Source organism: Orcinus orca, chromosome 17 (genome assembly GCF_937001465.1).
Source record: "Orcinus orca chromosome 17, mOrcOrc1.1, whole genome shotgun sequence".
Taxonomy (NCBI): domain Eukaryota; kingdom Metazoa; phylum Chordata; class Mammalia; order Artiodactyla; family Delphinidae; genus Orcinus; species Orcinus orca.
In genome coordinates, this window is record NC_064575.1 from 41,169,977 (window position 1) to 41,191,117 (window position 21,141).

At 41.6% G+C, this 21,141-nt stretch overlaps 1 long non-coding RNA gene across 3 annotated transcripts; it reads right to left on the reverse strand.

The window, feature by feature from the left end:
* Positions 1 to 5,471: 5,471 nt before the first annotated feature.
* Positions 5,472 to 20,192, reverse strand: LOC125961599 (uncharacterized). Of its 3 annotated transcripts, none has more exons than XR_007472481.1 (4): positions 19,102 to 20,192; positions 14,888 to 15,172; positions 13,935 to 14,105; positions 5,472 to 13,659 (listed from the first exon to the last, which is right to left on the reverse strand). It is a non-coding gene; the product is annotated as an uncharacterized LOC125961599 (long non-coding RNA). The 3 variants fall into 3 exon arrangements; XR_007472482.1 differs by having other exon boundaries at positions 14,888 to 15,175; XR_007472483.1 differs by lacking the exon at positions 19,102 to 20,192 and adding an exon at positions 16,193 to 19,042 and having other exon boundaries at positions 14,888 to 15,175.
* Between the last annotated feature and the right edge of the window lie 949 nt (positions 20,193 to 21,141).

Below are 21,141 nucleotides of genomic sequence, written 5' to 3' on the forward strand. Positions count from 1 at the left end.
AGTTTACATTCAATATATTTGAAGAGTTTTACATAATTTTTATTTTCTGAATTTTCAACATTTAAGGTAAGATTAAATTTATTCTCTACAGGATGAATATTTCCCTAGTAGAAAATTTGGCTGATCTGAAATATGAGGTAAAAAATTAATAAAAATATGACGCTATGTAAAACTCATAATATTAATGAAAACCAACCCTTTCTACAAAAAAAGGCCATCTGTGTAACATTCCATACAAAAAATTAAATTTTATTTTTTAATTGTCCTTCTAGACACAATCATTTTTTTCAGTATTTCATTGTTTTCAGGATTTTCAGTTATACTTTATATATGTGTTTTAATAAGAATAATTTTTAATCTAAAATCTGGCCATTTTAATTTCCCTGCTTTATCGAAAAGATTACATTTTAATGTAAAGTTTGGGATTCAATATATAAGTGAGAACATGGAAAACAATAAATTGTGATGCCCCCAAATTGTGTTTTTTCAAATAAACAGATAATAATGCTGTTAAATTCTGAAGTGACCCAGAATTTAAATGGTGCAAAGTGTTTTTTCATTAAGATTGAAATCACTATGATCAATCTAATAACTAATAAGACCAAAGTTAAAATTTTATATTCCATTCCATTTCTAAAATATTTGTTAGAAATTCTAATTCTGAAGTTTTGGCTGAAGTAAATTTTAAAAATAGGAAAGAGCTTTAATTAAGATAAAGTGTATTAATTCCAATATGTGATTGCTAGCAGTTCTGGCTGTTGACCTAAACAAAAAGGTAAAATGAGGCAAGTTCAAAATTGTCAAAACAAAAATGTGTTTATTTGGGAATAGCGGAGGAATTGTAATTCAGGACATGCAAATAGCAAGATACAGGTGAGTCAGCTGAGGGTTTGGGGTAGGCTGTAAATATGTGCAGAGAACGTAAAGAGGGGTGAGTTAAATGAGAGTTGGTTGAAATAAAAAACAAATGGAGGTTATGGGGAGGGGGAAGGGTGAGCTGGGACAGGGCGAGAGAGTCATGGACATATACACACTAACAAACGTAGTAAGGTAGATAGCTAGTTGGAAGCAGCCGCATGGCACAGGGATATTGGCTTGGTGCTTTGTGACAGCCTGGAGGGGTAGGATAGGGAGGGTGGGAGGGAGGGAGATGCAAGAGGGAAGAGATATGGGAACATATGTATATGTATAACTGATTCACTTTGTTATAAAGCAGAAACTAACACACCATTGTAAAGCAATTATACCCCAATAAAGATGTTAAAAAAAAAAAAAAAAAAAAACAAATGGAGAACTGCTTTGAAAATTCCCCGAGCAGACAGAACCAGTCCAGTCACACAAACAAAGCTCAATTCAGCTTATTTTCTGAGACCAACCTGATTGGGTCATCTCATGCCTCTGGTAAGCATAAGCAAAGTTTCTCAAGGTTGATATGAGGTAATCCCTGACCAACTGACCAAGTCCCTGTCATTTAACAAAGTTAGGTAATCAGGTAATCCCTGACCAACTCCCTGTCATTTAAGAAAGTTCCAATATTATCAGTTTTCTGTAAATCAAGCATTTACAGGAAGTCAATCTCTCTGTCCTTAAGGTTTGTTTTCCTGAGGGTACATGTGTGAGACTTTCCATTTTATATTCTCTGGTTCCATTCCTTCACATTTTCCCCTTTTGTTCAAGAGCTTTTGCGAAAAGCATCTCTGATCAAGTATCATTCAGCTGTTAATTTTTGTCAAAGGTATAGTTTTTTATAGGTGGATTGCATTATATGTCCCATGGATCTGAGGAGAGCTGTCCTCAGGTATTTTTCTCATGAAGCTGAGGAGCATCATGCTCAGGTGTCTTGTCCCACAGAGGAGGAAAATGATGGGGAGTTTCTTTGGCTTCATTTGAAAGGATTGAAAAAAGAAGAATCTCAGTTATGTCTTTCTGTGGTGGATGGTTTAGTTTCCATGGTCAGTCGAGTTTCAGGAAAAGCCTTGAAAGGAAAAGAATTTAAATTTGTAAATACATTTGTGAGGAAGGTATTTGTTTACTATTACAAAATAGTGGAAATAAACTGATGACCAGAAGCCCAGTGATAGCTATTGATTGAAATATGCTTCTCAACCAGTTTCCCTAACTGTTTATGCTTAATAGGTCAAAAATGTCCCAAGGTTCAGGAGCTTGGCCAATTTCTGCTTGGTATTGTCCTTTGTTATTTTTAGTTCTTGTGTTATTTTCCTGACCTATTGACAAATAACAGTCTTGGTGAAGTAGGGCACAAGTTCCCCCTTGCTGAGAAATGAGGAGATATTCAGTCTCTGAGGTTTTTTAATACTGCTTTTGAAAGGCTATTTATTTGGGTTTGTTGATATTTAAAAGCTTGGACAGAAGCATTGAAAGTGGTAGACATAACTATAAAAGGATTGTGAATTCGTTTTTCAAATTCTGCTGTTCCAACCTAAGGAAAAAGTTTTTGGTGAATGCATGCCCAAGCCCTTTCTATTTACTGTATTGTTATTTGTAGTCATTCAGCCAAACTATAACCTTCCCAGCTCTGATGTATCTTTTTAAGTTAATAAGAGAAAAATCCCAGATTAGGTATATAAGAAGTAGAAGGAAGAGTTTTTCTAATTTTGGAATCATGGGTGAGGGCAACAATCACACAGTGTACCTTCCAATTAAGAGGAAGGATAGAGTATACATTTTTTTTCCACATGAAAAAAAAATGCCCAATGTCTTGTAAGGATAAGGCATAATTGGGTCCCTTTGCTTAGATTCCTTTTCCTGGAATGAAAGAAGGCATCTCATGATCATAAATATACTTATTATACAGAGCACATGAGAATGTTTATTTGAGCACCTTAAATTTCTATAGATCTGAAGTAACAAGTGAACTGATCTAGTATAAGTAAGATTTTGGTGGAGGTCTGGAAGATCTTTAGGGGAGAAGCAAGTTTAATTAAGTTTCCACCATTCACCAGATTTTTGGTCAATTCCCAGTAACATACCATTGAGTGGGAGAACATCAGCTTCTCTTTTCCCAGTATTATTATTGTTTTCATTTCCATTATGGAGTTACATTAAGGGAGGAGATGATATAAGCTTGTATGTTCCAATGGGGAGTGAATTCATGTTCCCAAAGATATATAAAATATTACAGTTACAATTTTTCAGTGGGAGATACCCTAGAGTTTTGCCATGCTCATCATTGTTTTTGAAACAAAGAAAAGTTTGGGATAAGAGTCCAGACCTGAGTGAGGGGCATTCCTTTACGAGTTGGGGGTACCCAATGGAAAGCCGTAATATCTGGTGCCAATCTTCTGGAATGTAGGACATGTGCGGTTTCAAAGCTACCAAAGGAAAATCCTACATCTTTACCACATGTTTTACTGTCCTTCTAAAGACAGAAGCTAGGCCACCAGTCCATGTTCATCATGAGTATTGTTTGCTCTGGCACAAATCTAACAATCAGTAAGTTTAGTAGAATCAGAGAATTTTTGTAAGGTGTGGATACAAGGATGTGCTAAAGCTAAAGTAAAGGGCAGTAGGAAAACAAGGGAAAGAACAATTGAAGGCCTGAATGACATGATTTAACCAGATATAGAGTGAGAAGAAAAAAAAGAAATGTAAGTTATGCAGGCCCGGTCCATATATCTTAGGTAAGCTGTCTACTTCACATGCCATCTACTTCAGTCCCTAGAAATTTTCAGCTTTAGGTCACAAGTTAGTATACATGTCTCTTCAGATTTGGGGGCTTCTTTAGTTGTGACACATGAATCCTTGAAGTTTGGCTGCACCAGGATTAGTTAATATCACCTAAGGCAGGGTCCCTTCCAGCAAGGTTAAAGAAGAGTCTTTTTGGAAATGTCTTTTCTGACAGATGAAACCTCTGGGCTGTAAGGTGTGATGTTTGACATCTTTGTCTCCTGGAAGTGCACTGTGGAAAGACTGCTCTATCAGAGCATGGTTATTTTCTATGGGCTTGATTAGGCCTTGACAAAATTGAAAGATATCCTTCTTTATTAGCTGTGGGTCAAAAGAAGTGGGAGGCTAAGTGCATCAGCTGTCTTGTAATTATTTTAAAAGACATAAGTTTTTGCATCCTGAAGGAAGTAAATCTAAGATTTAGAAGAACCAACAGTAATACTCTTGGCCAGGGTATTTGGAGGATTTCAACTAATTCAGCTAACTGAATCTTAATAATTAGATCTGTATGCTTGGCCAGTCCTGAAGACTAAGCATGATAAGCACAATGAAGGTGCTACAGAACTGGCCAGACAATACAGACTTGTCAAAATATTTGATAAGTAAAGTGCATTCTCCAATCACTATGAAGTTCAAGAAGGGTTCCCCAGCTAGAAGTAACCTTTTCTAATGGGATTTAGCTACAGAAGAAGCAGTCACATATCTTCATGAAAAACTTCAGTCCAATGTGAAAATATACAAACCATTAGCAGCACATTCATGAGTGGGGGTGATTGCATGAAATCCGTTTCCCAAATCTTAGATGGTTCATTGGGTAAATGAAAATATCCAGGAATAGTTTGGATAGGTTTCCCTGGGTTAAATTTAGAACACATGGAACAAGCGAGATAAGCGCTTTCTGCAGCCTTATCAATGTTTCCCCACCAATATTGATTCATGAACATTATCATTTTATCTGTAGGCCAATGATTTAATTTAGGTATGATAGTAATAGAAATGTTAAATTTTCTAGAAGGACCAGTTTGTTACTGGGTCTGAACCAGAGTTTCTTTTCTTCATGATACCAGCAGACCTTAGATCTCCAATTTTCTTTTTCTTCTTCAGGGGCCAGTTGTATTTCCCTGGTGAATTCTCTTAGGTTGTCACTAGGGGAAGTAGTTTTCTGGACCATGAGAGAGGTTTGGTCTGTGGATCCTATAAGAGCAGCATTTTTGCAGAGATATCAGTGAGCTGCTTTACTTTGGATTCCAGAGAGAATGCCCCGGGACTTTAATAATAGCCAAAGCTGCATGCCAGAGTATGGCATCTCAACTTTGGGACATAAGGACCATTTTAAAATTTGTCTCCACTGGAAGTAAAGAAATCATGTTTCTATAACATTCCAAAATCATGGGCTACTCCAAAGGCATGACAAATACCAGTATAGACGTTTGCAATTTTACCTTCTGCTAGAATACATGCTTGAATAAAAGCGTATCATTCAGCTTGTTGGGCTGAAGTGGACAAAGGTAGGGGTGCAGCCACAAGGACCTCAAAAGGAGCTGATATTGCATATTCAGCACAATATTTGCTGTTTTCATTTTTCAAGTAAGAGCTATCAGTAAACCATGAACAATCGACATTTGTCAAGTGGGTTTCTTATAACTCGTTACAAGGGGTTGATAGGTGATTCATCAAACTCAAATAGATATGGGAGGTTTTGTCCATGGAAGGAGGAAAAGGAGTAACTGGATTGAGGTTGTTATGATGAATGAGAGTGACATGAAGGTTGGTTAGCAAGAGAATATTTTTTATACATTTTTATTGAAATATAAATGCTTTACAATGTTGTGTTAGTTTCTGCTGTACAACAAAGTGAATAAGCTATATGCATACATATATTCACATATCCCCTCCATCTTGAGCCTTCCCTCTACCCTCCCTATCTCACCCCTCTAGGTTTTCACAAGGCACTGAGCTGATCTCCCTGTGCTATGCAGCAGCTTTCCACTAGCTAGCTATTTTACATTTGGTAGTGTATATATGTCAATGTTACTTTCTCACTATGTCCCAGCCTCCTTTTCCCCCACTGCGTCCTCAAGTCCATTCTCAACGTCTGCATCTTTATTCCTGCCCTACCACTAGGTTCATCAGTACCATTTTTCTAGATTCCATATATATGTGTTAGCATACAGTATTTGTTTTCCTCTTTCTGACTTACTTCACTCAGTATGTCAGACGCTACGTCTATCCACCTCACTACAAATAACTCAATTTTGCTTTTTTTATGGCTGAGTAATATTTCATTGTATATATGTGCCACATTTTCTTTATCCATTCATCTGTCGATGGACATTTAGGTTGTTTCTATGTCCTGGCTATTGTAAATAGTGCTGCGATGAACACTGTGCTACATGTATCTTTTTGAATTACGGTTTTCTCAGGATATATTCCCAGTAGTGGGATTGCTGGGTCATATGGTAGTTCTATTTATAGTTTTTTTAAGGAACCTCCATACTGTTCTCCATAGTGGCTATATCAATTTATATTCCCACCAACAGTGCAGGAGGGTTCCCATTTCTCCACACCCTCTCCAGCATTGTTTGTAGGTTGTTTGTAGATTTTCTGATGATGGCTATTCTGACCAGTGTGAGATGATCCCTCATTATAGTTTTGATTTGCATTTCTCTAATGGTTAGTGATGTTGATCATCTTTTCATGTGTTTATTGGCCATCTGTATGTCGTCTTTGGAGAAATGTCTATATAGGTCTTCTGCCCATTTTTGGATTGGGTTGTTTGTCTTTTTGATATTGAGCTGCATGAGCTGCTTGTGTATTTTGGAGATTAATCCTTTGTCAGTTGCTTCATTTGCAAATATTTTTTCCCATTCTAGGGTTGCCTTTTTGTCTTGTTTATGTTTTCCTTTGCTGTGCAAAAGCTTTTAAGTTTCACTAGGTCTGATTTGTTTATTTTTGTTTTTATTTCCATTTTTCTAGGAGGTGGGTCAAAAAGATCTTGTTGTGATTCATGTCATAGAGTGTTCTGCCTATGTTTTCCTCTAAGTTTTATAGTGTCTGGCCTTACATTTAGATCTTTAATCCATTTTGAGTTTACTTTTGTGTATGGTGTTAGGGAGTATTCTAATTTCATTCTTTAACATGTGGCTGTCTGGTTTTCCCAGCATCAATTATTGAAGAGGCTGTCTTTTCTCCATTGTATATTCTTGCCTCCTTTGTCAAAGATAAGGTGACCATGAGTGCATGGGTTTATCTCTGGGTTTTCTATCCTGTTCTATTGATCTATATTTCTGTTTTTGTGCCAGCACCATACTGTCTTGATTACTGTAGCTTTGTAGTATAGTCTGAAGTCAAGGAGCCTGATTCCTCCAGCTCCATTTTTCTTTCTCAAGATTGCTTTGGCTATTCGGGGTCTTTTGTGTTTCCATACAAATTGTAAAATATTTTGCTCTAGTTCTGTGAAAAATGCCAGTGGTAATTTGATTGGGATTGCATTGAATCTGTCGATTGCTTTGGGTAGTATAGTCATTTTCACAGTGTTGATTCTTCCAATCCAAGAACATGGTATATCTCTCCATCTGTTTGTATCATCTTTGATTTCTGTCATTAATGTCTTATAGTGTTCTGCATACAGTCTTCTGCTCCTTAGGTAGGTTTATTCCTAGGTATTTTATTCTTTTTGTTGCAGTGGTAAATGGAAGTGTTTCCTTAATTTCTCTTCCTGATTTTTCATTGTTAGTACATAGGAATGCCAGAGATTTCTGTGCATTAATTTTGTATCCTGCTACTTTACCAAATTCATTGATGAGCTCTAGTAGTTTTCTGGTGGCATCTTTAGGATTCTCTATGTATAGTATCATGTCATCTGCAAAGAGTGACACTTTTACTTCTTCTTTTCCAGTTTGGATTCCTTTTATTTCTTTTTCTTTTCTGATTGCCGTGGCTAAAATTTCCAAAACTACGTTGAATAATAGTGGTGAGAGTGGGCAACCTTTTCTTGTTCCTGATCTTACAGGAAATGCTTTTAGTTTTTCACCACTGAAAGTGATGTTGGATGTGTGTTTGTCATATAGGCCTTTATTATGTTGAGGTAGGTTCCCTCTGTGCCCACTTTCTGGAGAGTTTTTATCATAAATGGGTGTTGAATTTTATCGAAAGCTTTTTCTGCATCCATTGAGGTGATCATATGGTTTTTATCCTTCAGTTTGTTAACTTCGTGTATCACATTGATTGATTTGCCTGTATTGAAGAATACTTGCCTTCCTGGGATACACCCCACTTGATCATGGTGAATGATCATTTTAATGTGTTGTCAGATTCTGTTTGCTAGTATTTTGTTGAGGACTTTTTCATCTATGTTCATCAGTTATACTGGCCTGTCATTTTCTTTTTTTTGACATCTTTGTCTGGTTTTGGTGTCAGGGTGATGGTGGCCTCCAGAATGAGTCTGGGAGTGTTCCTCCTTCTGTTATATTTTGGAAGAGTTTGAGAAGGATAGGTGTTAGCTCTTCTCTAAATGTTTGATTGAATTAGCCTGTGAAGGCTTCTGGCCCTGGGCTTTCGTTTGTTGGAAGATTTTTAATCCCAGTTTCAATTTCACTGCTTGTGACTGGTCTGTTCATATTTTCTATTTCTTCCTGGCTCAGTCTTGGAAGGTTGTACTTTTCTTAGAATTTGTCCATTTCTTCCAGTTGTCCATTTTATTACCATATAGTTGTTTGTAGTAGTCTCTCATGATCCTTTGTATTTCTTCCGTGTTAGTTGTTACTTCTCCTTTTTTGTTTCTAGTTCTGTTGATTTGTGTCTTTCCCTTTTTTTTCCTGATGAGTCTGGCTAATAGTTTATCAATTTTGTTTATCTTTTCAAATTAGTCTATAGTTTTATTGATCATTGCCATTGTTTCCTTCATTTCTTTTACATTTATTTCTGATCTGATCTTTATGATTTCTTTCCTTCTGCTAACTTTGGGGTATTTTTTTTCCTTCTTTCTCTGATTGCTTTAGGTGTAAGGTTAGGTTGTTTATTTGAGATTTTTCTTGCTTCTTGAGGTAGGATTGTATTGCTGTAAACTTCCCTCTTAGAACTGCTTTTGCTGCATCCCACAGATTTTGGGTCATCCTGTTTCCATTGTCATTTTTTTCTAGGTATTTTTTGATTTCATCTTTGATTCCTTAAGTGATCTCTTGGTTATTGAGTAGTGTGTTGTTTAGCCTCCATGTGTTTGTGTTTTTTACAGATTTTTTGCTGTAATTTATATCTAGTCTCATAGCGTTGTGGTCAGAAAAGATGCTTGATATGATTTCAATTTTTTAAAATTTACCTAGGCTTAACTTGTGACCCAAGATGTGAACTATCCTGGTGAATGTTCCATGTGCACTTGAGAAGAAAGTGTATTCTGTTGTTTTTGGATGAAATGTCCTATAAGTATCAATTAAGTCCGTCTGGTCTAATGTGTCACTTAAAGCTTGCGTTTCCTTATTTATTTTCTGTTTGGATGATATGTCCATTGGTGTGAGTGGGGTGTTAAGGTTCCATACTATTATCATGTTACTGTCGACTTCCCCTTTTATGGCTGTTAGCATTTGCCTTATGTATTCAGGTGCTTCTATATTCGGTGCATAAATATTTACAATTGTTATTTCTTCTTCTTGGATTGATCACTTGATCAATATGTAGTATCCTTCATTATCTCTTGTAATAGTCTTTATTTTAAAGTCTATTTTGTCTGATTTGTGTATTGCTACTCCAGCTTTCTTTTGAGGTCCATTTGCGTGGAATATCTTTTTCCATCCCCTCGTTTTCAGTCTGTATGTGTCCCTAGGTCGGAAGTGGGTCTCTTGCAGACAGAATATATACAGGTCTTGTTTTTATATCCATTCAGCTAGTCTGTGTCTTTTGGTTGGCGCATTTAATCCATTCACATTTAAGGCAATTATCTATATGTATGTTCCTATTACCATTTTCTTAATTGTTTTGGGTTTGTTTTTGTAGGTCCTTTTCTTCTCTCATGTTTCCCGCTTAGAGAAGTTCCTTTAGCGTTTGTTGTAGAACTGGTTCGATGGGGCTGAATTCTCTTAGCTTCTGTTTCTCTGTAAAGGTTTTAATTTCTCCATTGAATCTGAATGAGATCCTTGCTGGTTAGAGTAATCTTGGTTGTAGGTTTTTCTCTTTTGTCATTTAAAATATATCCGGTCACTCCCATCTGGCCTGCAGAGTTTCTGCTGCAAAATCAGCTGATAACCTTATGGGGATTCCTTTGTATGTTATTAATTGCTTTTCCCTTGCTGCTTTTAATGTTTTCTCTTTGCATTTAATTTTGGACAGTTTGATTAGTATGTGTCTTGGTGTGCTTCTCCTTGTGTTTACCATGTACGGGAATATGTGCTAATGTTTTTTCTTTGCATTTAATTTTTGATAGTTTGCTTAATATGTGTCTTGGTGTGCTTCTCCTTGTTTACCGTGTACGGGAATGTGTGCTTCCTGGACTTGGGTGGCTATTTCCTTTTCATGTTAGGGAAGTTTTCGACTATAAGCTCTTCAAATATTTTCTCAGACCCTTGCTTTTTCTCTTCTTCTGGGGCCCCTATAATTCGAATGTGGGTGCATTTAATGTTATCTCAGAGGTCTCTGAGACTGTCCTCAATTCTTTTTTTTAATTGGAGTAAAATTGCTTTACAATTTTGTGTTAGTTTCTGCTGTACAATGAAGTGAATCCGCTATACGTATACCTATATCCACTCCCTCTTGGACCACCCTTCTCCCCTCCCCGCACCCATCTAGGTCATCACAGAGCACTGATCTGAGCTCCGTGTGCTCTACAGCAGGTTTCCACTAGCTATCTATTTTACACATGGTCGTGTATTTATGTCAAACCTAATCTCCCAGTTCGTCCCATCCTCTCCTTCCCCTACTGTGTCTACATGTCAGTTCTCTTCCTCTACATCTCTATTCCTGCCCTTCAAATAGGTTCATCTGTACCCAGAAATCCCATTACTGGGCATATACCCTGAGAAAACCATAATTCAAAAGGACACACGTACCCCAGTGTTCATTGCAGCACTATTTACAATAGCCAGGACATGGAAACAACCTAAATGTCCAATGATAGATGTCCTCAATTCTTTTCATTCTTTTTTCTTTATTCAGCTTCACAGCAGTTATTTCCACCATTCTATCTTTCAGCTCACTTATCCGTTCTTCTGCCTCAGTTAGTCTCCCATTGATTCCTTCTAGAGAATTTTTAATTTCATTTATTGTGTTGTTCAACAGTGTTTGTTTGTTCTTTAGATTTTCTAGGTCCTTGTTAAATGTCTCTTGTATTTTCTCCATTCTCTTTCCAAGATTTTGGATCATCTTTATTAGCATTACTCTGGATTCTTTTTCAGGTAGACTGCCTATCTCCTCTTCATTTGTTTGGTCTGGTGGGTTTTTACCTTGCTCTTTCATCTGCTGCATATTTCTCTGTCTTCTCATTTTGTTTAATTTACTGTGTTTGGGGTCTCCTTTCTGCAGGCTGCAGGGTCATAGTGCCTTTTACTTCTGTTGTCTGTCCCCACTGGCTTGTGTAGGCTTCCTGGTTGGGGGCACTGGTGCCTGCGTTCTGTGAGTGGAGGTAGATCTTGTTCTTCTGATGGGCAGGGCCACTTCTGGTGGTGTGCTTTATGGTGTCTGTGAGCTTAGTATTACTTTAGGCAGGCTGTCTGGTAATGGGTGGGGTTGTGTTCCTGTCTTGCTAGTTGTTTGTCATGAGGCATCCAGCACTGGAGCTTGCTGGCCATTGGGTGGAGCCAGGTCTTTGTGTTAAGATGGAGACTGCTGGGCGAGCTCTCACCGATTAATATTCCATGGGGCTGGGAGTTCTCTGGTGGTCCAAAATCCTGAACTCAGCTCTCCCTCCTTGGAGGCTCAGGCCCGACCCCCGGCTGGAGCACCAAGACCCTACAAGCCACACGGTGTGGAAGAAAAGGAAGAAGAAAACAAACAAACAAAAAACTCAAACAAACGAACACACAAAACCCCAAGACAAGTGGTAAAAGCAAAACTAAACAGACAAATTACATAAAGAAACATACACACACGTACTCACAAAAAGAAAAGAAAAGAAAAAAAAGCAAAAACAAAGAAGAGAGCAACCAAATCAATAAACAAACCCAAAAATGAAAACAAACACTAAAAACTACAAAACACATAAAACCAGAAACACATCAAATGCAGAAAGCAAACTAAAAAGAGGCGATGAAAGCATAAAACTAACCCACAAAAATCAAAAAAATGCAAAGATGAAAGATGAAAACAAAAGGAAAACATATAAAACAACAAAGTAGTAAAGTAAAAATAGAAAAATGTAGTTAAAAATAAAATGAAAACAAAGCAAAAGAAAGGAAAAAACAAACAAGGAAAAAACAGTGTAATGAAAAATTACCATAGAAATAGGAAAAAAATAGAATAGAAATATATTAAAAATAAAAGCATAAAAAAGTAAAAAATTAAAAGAATAATAAAAAAAGAACAACTGAACAACAAAAAAAGTAGTGATATTTTCCTGTGGCCTTAGCTGTCAGTGTCCTTGCCCACATAGTGAGCCACAGCCAATCCCTGCCTCCACAGGAAGTCCTCCAGTACTTCTAGGTAGGTCTCTGGACCTACTGTGGGCACTGTGGGGCAAGCTCAGACTGATCTGACCTTACTCCCACATGTACTTGTCCCCAAAGCCCACAGCCTCAATTGTGGGAAAACTTGTTGTCTATTCAGGTATTCTACAGACGCAGGGTTTGCCAAGCCGATTGCAGGGATTTAATCCACTGCTTCTGCAGCTGCACGGGGAGATTTCCCTTTCTCTTCTTTGGTTGCACAGCCCCTGGGGTTTAGCTTTGGTTTTGGCCCCACCTCTGGGAGTGGGCCGCCCTCAGACATCTGTTCGCTGCACAGGAAAAAGGGTGCGAAAGCAGCAGCTGATTAGGGCTCACTTGCTCACTCAGGCTGGGGAGAGGGAGGGATATGGCAATCACAATCAGGATGTGCAGGGAGTGCCTGCTGTGGCAGAGGCCAGCATGAAGCTGCAAGAGCCTGAGCCGTGCTGTGCGTTCTCCTGGGGAAGTTGGCCCCAATCGCAGCACCCTCGGCAGTGGTGGGCTCCACAGGCTGCTGGGAAGGTGTGGGCAGTGACCTGCCTTGCACACAGGACTCTTGGTAGCAGCGGTGGACGGCAGCCTCTGGGGTCAGATATAACAGCCACGGCTTGTGCTTGTGCTCGTGCTCACGTAGGTGTTGCCCTGCTGTCTGTGAGTGTGTGATGCAGGAAGCTCCTATGACGGGCCGCTCCTCAAGCACCCCGCAACAAAGGTCTCTTGCCTCTCTGGCAGGCCCAGCTTTTTCCCAGACTCTCTGCCAACTAGCTCTGGCGCACTAGCCGCCCCCCGGCTGTCCTCATGCAGTCAACCCCAGTCCTCTCCCTGGGTTCTGACCTCTGAAGACCAAGCCTCAGCACTCAGCCCCCACCCGCCCCAGCGAGTGAGCAGACAAGCATCTCAGGCTGGTGAGTGCTGGTCTGCACCGATCCTCTGTGTGGGAATCTCTCCGCTCTGCCTCTGCACCTCTGTTGCTGCTCTCTCCTCTGAGGTTCCAGAGCTACCCCGCAGTCCCCGCCAGGGAATGGTATTCCTAGTGTGTGGAAACATTTCCTCCTTCACAGCTCCCTCCCACTGGTGCAGGTCCCGTCCCTATTCTTTTGTCTCTGTTTTCTCTTTTTTTCTTTTGCCCTACCCAGGTATGTGGGGAGTTTCTTGCCTTTTGGGAGGTCTGAGGTCTTCTACCAGCATTCAGTAGGTGTTCTGTAGGAGTTGTTCCACGTGTAGATATATTTCTGGTGTATCTGTGGGGAGGAAGGTGATCTCCGCGTCTTACTCTTCCGCCATCTTCCCCTCCCAGGTATCCGTTTTTTCTAGACTTTTCTTTCTTCAGCTCACAAAGGGGCCCCTGAGGATTAAGCAGAGGAACGTCAGGTTTTCTTCCAGGCCAGCTTCAGCCCTGGGATGTTCAGGGCAGACTCTCATTACAAACCTCAGTTTCTGAGGCTCCTGGCTTATGGCCATTTAGTATAGAAGGAGGCTCCTGGCTGGGGATGGCTCAGACAAAACGATGCAGGTTCTAATCTGTGGCAGTGGGCAGTGGGGGGAGGGGGTGTCAGTGCAGGAAGAGGCATTCGCTGCCTTAGGCATTTAAACCATTGCCTTCTCTTCAGGATGGCTCACCTGCAAGATTCTGTGGGGTCCGCCTCCTGGCACCATGCTACAATTGCCGGATATTGGGTCTGGGGCAACCCAGGTCTTCGTCCGGCATTTCCGGAGAGTGCTTTCTCTTCGGAGCACGTCTGGGGACTGGCTTCTCTGCTTCCACCTTGGCTGGCGTGGCCAAAGGAGCATCTTCCATGGGGAAGAGAGGGAAGACATTCCAGTTTGGAAGAATAAAAGCAAAGACACACTCTTCTCTACCTTGTCCTGCCCCAAATATAAATTCATAGCACCCTCACATTTTTACAACTATGGGCTTAAAAAGACCAGGAGCTTAAGGGGCCTACCCAGTGTTACACAGGTAGTGGAGAGGTGTTCTGTTCAATGGTTAGGTTCATGATGGGGCTCCGGATTTACAGCTGATAGGAATGTGAGGACAAGCTCATGCCATTTCAAACATTTCCAAGTGATACTGAGAGAGATGTTAAGGTGCAAAATGAGGGTGCTGAATGACCTCACAAAGTGGGAATGGTGGGCCCATTTTAACATGAAATTGAAAAGAAATTCATGACAAAAGGACATAATAGAAAATGACAACATAATCATAACACTCCCCTCTCCCGTGGAAGTAAAATTCATTAGAATCCTCTCTCTCTCTACCATGAAAGGATGAGATAAAGTCTCAGCAGCAGCCCCCGTGAAAAACATGGTCAACAGGGTGAAGAGGTGTTACTAAGACCATATGGTGTGACTCAGAGAAGCAAAGAGACAACTCTGCCCTTAGCCTGATGAGGCCCACAGGAAGGAACATTTGTGGCAACCTTGGATAGTGTGGCAATGAGAGAGAACCTTCTTTAGGAGGGGACTCCCTGCTGCCGACCTTGAAAGAGCAAATATGGGACATTCATTTACTGTGGCTCTTGCAGAGGCGATGTGCCCAGAGGTTGGGCCACCCTGCTTGACAATCAAAGCACCTTGTATTCCTGTGCTGCTTGAAAGCTCCAATCGCCGGATTTTGGGCCTGGGGCAACCCAGGTCTTCGTCCGACCATTCCAGAGAGTGCTTTCTCTTCGGAGCACGTCTGGGGACTGGCTTCTCTGCTTCTACCTTAGCTGGCGTGGCCAAATGAACATCCCCGTAGAGCCGGTAGCCACCAACCAGGCAGTATGTCTCCCCGTGCCAGCCCAACTGCGTTTCTCCATACCCGTGGTACAGGACATGGTAGTGACCAGGTGTAGGACGAGAAACGGGAGGCACTACTGCTGCAAAGAAAATCAGAACTGATCAGTCACTTCTGCTGTGCACAGTCTCCTGCCAGAATTTCCCTCTCTCATGTCTCTCCCAGTTTCTGGCTGAAGACCTTTTAATCTACTTGACGTCCAAAACACAGCCTTGGCCCATCATCTCTATGAGTCCCTAGAGAAGGGACACTGGCTGCAAAAGCAATCCCTAGAGCCTAGGGCTGCAGCAGATGAGGAAGTCTCTTCACCGTTCCCAGGGAAAACAGTAGAACCCGAAAGTAATTGCAATCATGATCCTCTCCATCTCTCCCTTCCACAACAGAGAAAACATTTCTTGCAGTCTGTCACTTCTGAGGCTTTCATGGAAATGTCTTTCAAGTTTTGGAAAAAAATAATCTAATATAAATTTGTTAAGAACCCTGCCCACCTTGGCAACCCCTCTTGGGCCCCATTTATACTGCCTATTTCAACCACACTGAACTCTAGCTGTCTAATACTTTTATGTCGATTAGAACAAGGACAAATACTGAGGCAGAGTGATCAGGAGACTCAGAACCGGGTTCTGGGTACAAGTCTAGGCTCACATCAACCCAGCCTCCTGGGACACCATCTCCTCAGCCCTCCAGTCTCATTAGCACTTCATCACCCCCCCCCCTTCGTTCTTATGGTCTTCCCATCAATATGGCAACACCCTCTCCCCTAGTACTCAGCAACTCAGTAAGGGATGTGTCTGAGGGGACTGATATAGATTTCTCCATGATAGCACAGTGGTGCCTGGGTTTGAAGGTGCGGTTCAAGAGTGGCCCTGTTCCTCAAACCGCTCCATTTACAATTTGCCAACAAAAATGCACTTGTCTTTTGTTAAGAGGCCAATCAGGAAAGGGTCTGAATGGAAGCATCCTGTAGCCCAAAGGGTAAGGCTACATTTATAAAGCTCAGAACCGTCCTGCACACTTGTCCAGGGATGACCTTTCACTTGTCCTCAGCAGTGAGAACTGTGCGTCCCTGAAGGCGTCCCAGGTCACCGGTATTACTTACATCTGGGAAAGTGCTCAGCTGTACGTAGTTGGCAACCCCCACAGGAACATGTGCCAGCCAGGTGAGGTTGTGTGTGTATCATATCTCATGTAGAGTTGCCCTGTCTGGGTGTACCTGCTGCACTGCCCACCCAGGGAACAGAGCACAGGTTAGAGTACACATACACTATCCGGTCACACATTCTCACACAGACAGCCAAAAAGATTGGTATCTGGTGGAGAACTGGTAGAGAAGTTTCTCTGAGTGCAGCCCGTTTGCACAGTTATGCTGCCATGGAAACTCTGAGAATGCCTGTGACGGCATCACTACCCAGTGAGGTCATATATGGAACCTTTGACTTGAGGGGCAGGCTTGAGGAGGAGGGACAGTTTTGTGGAGGAGAACAGGGTAGAGGCAAAGGTACTCTGCCTCGCCCCTCACCCTGGGCCTCCCCACCCATGCCCTAGTGTAGTAGACACCCCACGTGGGGCGTGCCGGTGGGCTGGCACAGCCGCAAGGGGCCACAGGAGGGCAAGAGAGACCCATATTCTGAGTTTGGCTTGAGAGACAAGATTAACGTAAGAGACAGCTAGGTTGTATGGCACTGACCCTAAGAGGCAGAGATTTGTGTGGCCTGGGGAATCAGGGAAGGCTCCTTGGCAGTCGGCCTGAAGGACAAGTGAGATTTGGACCCATGCGGAAGAGAGGGAAGACATTCCAGTTTGGAAGAATAAAGGAAAAGACACACTCTTCTCGACCTTGTCGTGCCCCAAATATAAATTCATAGCACCCTCACATTTTTACAACTGAGGACTTAAAAAAACCAAGAGGTTAAGGGGCCTACCCAGTGTTACACAGGTAGTGGAGAGGTGTTCTGCTCAATGGTTAGGTTCATGTCGGGGCTCCAGATTTACAGCTAATAGGAATGTGAGGACAAGCTCATGCCATTTCAAATATTTCCAAGTGATACTGAGAGTGATGTTAAAGGTGCAAAATGAGGGTGCTGAATGATCTCACAAAGTGGAAATGGTGGGCCCATTTTAACATGAAATTGAAAACAAATTCATGACAAAAGGACATAATAGAAAATGACAACATAATCATTACACTCCCCTCTCCCCTAGAAGTAAAAATCATTAGAATCCTCTCTCTCCACCATGAAAGGATGAGATAAAGACCCAGCAGCAGCTCCCATTGAAAAACATGGTCAACAGTGTGAAGAGGTGTTTCTAAGACGATTTGGGCTGGCTCAGAGAAGGAAAGAGACAACTCTGCCGTCAGCCTGATCAGGCCCACAGTAAGGAACAGTTGGGGCAGCCTTTGATAGTGTGGCAATGAGAGACAACCTTCTTTAGGAGGGGACTCCTTGTTGCCGACTTTGAAAAAGCATAGATGGGACATTCGTTTACTGGGGCTGTTGCAGAGGCGATGTGCCCAGGAGGTAGAGACTGCTTTGACTACCATTTTAGAGGTTGGGCCACCCTGGTTGAAAACCACAGCACCTTCTATTCCTAAACTGCTTGAATCAGCAGGTGCACGTTAGGACACACGAAGTCAGGCCCCATTGGAGCAGACTGCCTTTGGGAGTGGTAGAATGTAAAATGAGAAGGGGAATGCTCTGGAGGAGCTTTGTCATGGCAGATGGGCCAGCATGAGACCATTCAGATTCTCCAAGGCTCCAGAGATTACTTGGCTGCGAGCAACCCTCTGATGGGGTGGGGGAACTTCTACCTTAATAGGACGTGGCTGGGCATCTGGGGGAGGCAGAATAAATGGTTTATTAACTACGAGAGTGAGAGACTCACCTGGGGGGTTCCACAAAAGCACTTAAAAAGACTTGTACCTGGATTCTTGAGCCAACCCTAAGAAAACTTATCTAGATGTGGAGTAGGGCTCAGGAAGCTGCACTTTTAATAAGCTTCCTGGGCAGTCCCACCACAGTGGTCCATGGATAGAATGACCAAATTATTGTGTATTCTCAGTTGCTTTTGGGAGTCAAAGTGGGCAATATGAGAAACTGCAGCAGCCCTACGTATAAACAGGGAATATTCAAGGCAAACAGAGGTGTTTAGTTATTCTATGCATGAATCAGATTTGAGAAAAGCTAGCCTGCTGGTTAAAGAACACAACCCTTCCGACACACGGACCAGATTCTGTCCTACTTACTTGTGTGATTTTGACCAAGTTCTTTTATCCTTCTGACTGTTTCTTCATATGGAAAAGAGCTATGGCTGTACATTTAGCACAATATTCTCTTTTGGCAAAAGTTGCTCTGGGTCCATTTGTGTTCTCTGCAACTTAATCCTTTCCAGTGCGCAAGCATTTTTAAGTTGTTTGGTGAAGTATTACATTTGACTTTCAACTGTTCATTACTTTGGGCAAAGCTTATGTAGTGCTGCAGAGACTACAACCTATGCAGAGATAGTGAGGGGATGTTATAAGCTTATTCTGCCGGTTTATTCAAAAGTTTAACCTTTTCTCCTTTTCCTCAACCTGCCACCAAGAGATGAGAAAGAAGGCAGAGCCTGGAAATGCACACCAAGCAATACTTCTGGGGAGTTAGTTGGAGCGGGAGGGCTGCCGCCTGAGCCCAGCTCTGCTTAGCCGTGCGGGTCGGCGGCGTGTCCAGCGGCTGTGGCGGAACCCGAGGGTGCTGGGCATGGGCCCGTGTCACGGCTGCACTGGAGCGGTAAGTGAGGGCCATGGGCCGTTCTTGCGCGGCCGCCACATTCCCAGACCGGCCGCCAGCCCTCCTGGTTCCTTCGCCGCTCCGCGCCGCCGGGAGCCGGGAGCCCAGAGCAGCCCGCAAACGGGCACCTGCGCCCGCCGCCCAGAGAAACATCTACACGTGGAACAACTCCTACATAACACCTACTGAACACTGGCAGAAGACCTCAGACCTCCCAAAAGGGAAGAAAGTCCCCACGTACCTGGATGTGTGTATGAAAGGCTCTTGGTGCTGCAGCCAGGAGTCAGTGCTGTGCCTCTGAGGTGGGAGAGCCAACTTCAGGACACTGGTCCACAAGAAACCTCCCAGCTCCACGTAATATCAAATGGCGAAAATCTCCCAGAGATCTCCATCTCAACAACAGCACGCAGAATCACTCAACGACCAGCAAGCTACAGTGCTGGACACCCTATGGCAAACAACCAGCAAGACAGGAACACAACCCCACCCATTAGCAGAGAGGCTGCCGAAAATCATAGTAAGTCCACAGACACCCCAAAACACACCAACAGACGTGGACCTGCCTACCAGAAAGACAAGATCCAGCCTCATCCACCAGAACACAGTCACTACTGCCCTCCACCTGGAAGCCTACACAACCCACTGAAACAACTTTAGCCACTGGGGACAGACACCAAAAACAAAGGGAACTACGAATGTGCAGCCTGCAAAAAGGAGACCCAAAACACAGTAAAATAAGCAAAATGAGAAGACAGAAAAACACACATCAGATATAGGAGCAAGATAAAAACACACCAGACCTAGCAAATGAAGAGGAAATAGGCAGTCTACCTGAAAAAGAATTCAGAATAATGATAGTAAAGATGATCCAATATCTTGGAAATAGAATAGACAAAATGCAAGAAACATTTAACAAGGACTTAAAAGAACTAAAGATGAAACAAACAACGATGAACAATACAAGAAATGAAATTGAAAATACTCTAGATGGGATTAATAGCAGAATAACAGGCAGAAGAATGGATAAGTGACCTGGAAGATAAAATAGTGGAAATAACTACTGCAGAGCACAATAAAGAAAAAAGAATGAAAAGAACTGAGGACAGTCTCAGAGACATCTGGGACAACATTAAACGCACCAACATTCAAATTATAGGGGTTCCAGAAGAAGAAGAGAAAAAGAAAGGGACTGAGAAAATATTTGAAGAGATTATAGTTGAAAACTTCCCTAATATGGGAAAGGAAATAGTTACTCAACTCCAGGAAGCACAGAGTCTCATACAGGATAAATCGAAGGAGAAATATGCCAAGACACATATTAATGAAACTGTCAAAAATTAAATTCAAAGAAAACATATTAAAAGCAGCAAGGGAAAAATAACACACAAGGGAATCCCCATAAGGTTAAAAGCTGATCTTTCAGCAGAAACTCTGCAAGCCAGAAGGAACTGGCAGGACATATTTAAAGCGATGAAGGAGAAGAACCTACAACCAAGATTACTCTACCCAGCAAGGATCTCATTCAGATTTGATGGAGCAATTAAAAGCTTTAGAGACAAGCAAAAGCTGAGAGAGTTCAGCACCACCAAACCAGCTTTACAACAAAGGCTAAAGGAATTTCTCTAGGCAAGAAACCCAACAGAAGGAAAAGACCTACAAAAACGAACCCAAAACAATTAAGAAAATGGGAATAGGAACATACATATAGAAAATTACCTTAAATGTAAATAGACTAAATGCTCCCACCAAAAGACACAGATTGGCTGAATGGATACAAAAACAAGACCCATATATATGCTGTCTACAAGAGACCCACTTCAGACCTAGAGACACATACAGACTAAAAGTAAGGGGATGGAAAAAGATATTCCATGCAAATGGAAACCAAAAGAAAGCTGGAGTAGCAATTCTCATATCAGACAAAATAGACTTTAAGATAAAGACTATTAGAAGAGACAAAGAAGGACACTACAAAATGATCAAGGGATCGATCCAAGAAGAAGATATAACAATTGTAAATATTCATGCACCCAACATAGGAGCACCTCAATACATAAGGCAAATACTAATAGCCATAAAAGGAGAAATCGACAGTAACACATTCAGAGTAGGGGACTTTAACACCCCACCTTCACCAATGGACAGATCATCCAAAATGAAAATAAATAAGGAAACACAAGCTTTAAATGATACATTAAACAAGATGGACTTAATTGATATTTATAGGACATTCAATCCAAAAACAACAGAATACACATTTTTCTCAAGTGCTCGTGGAACA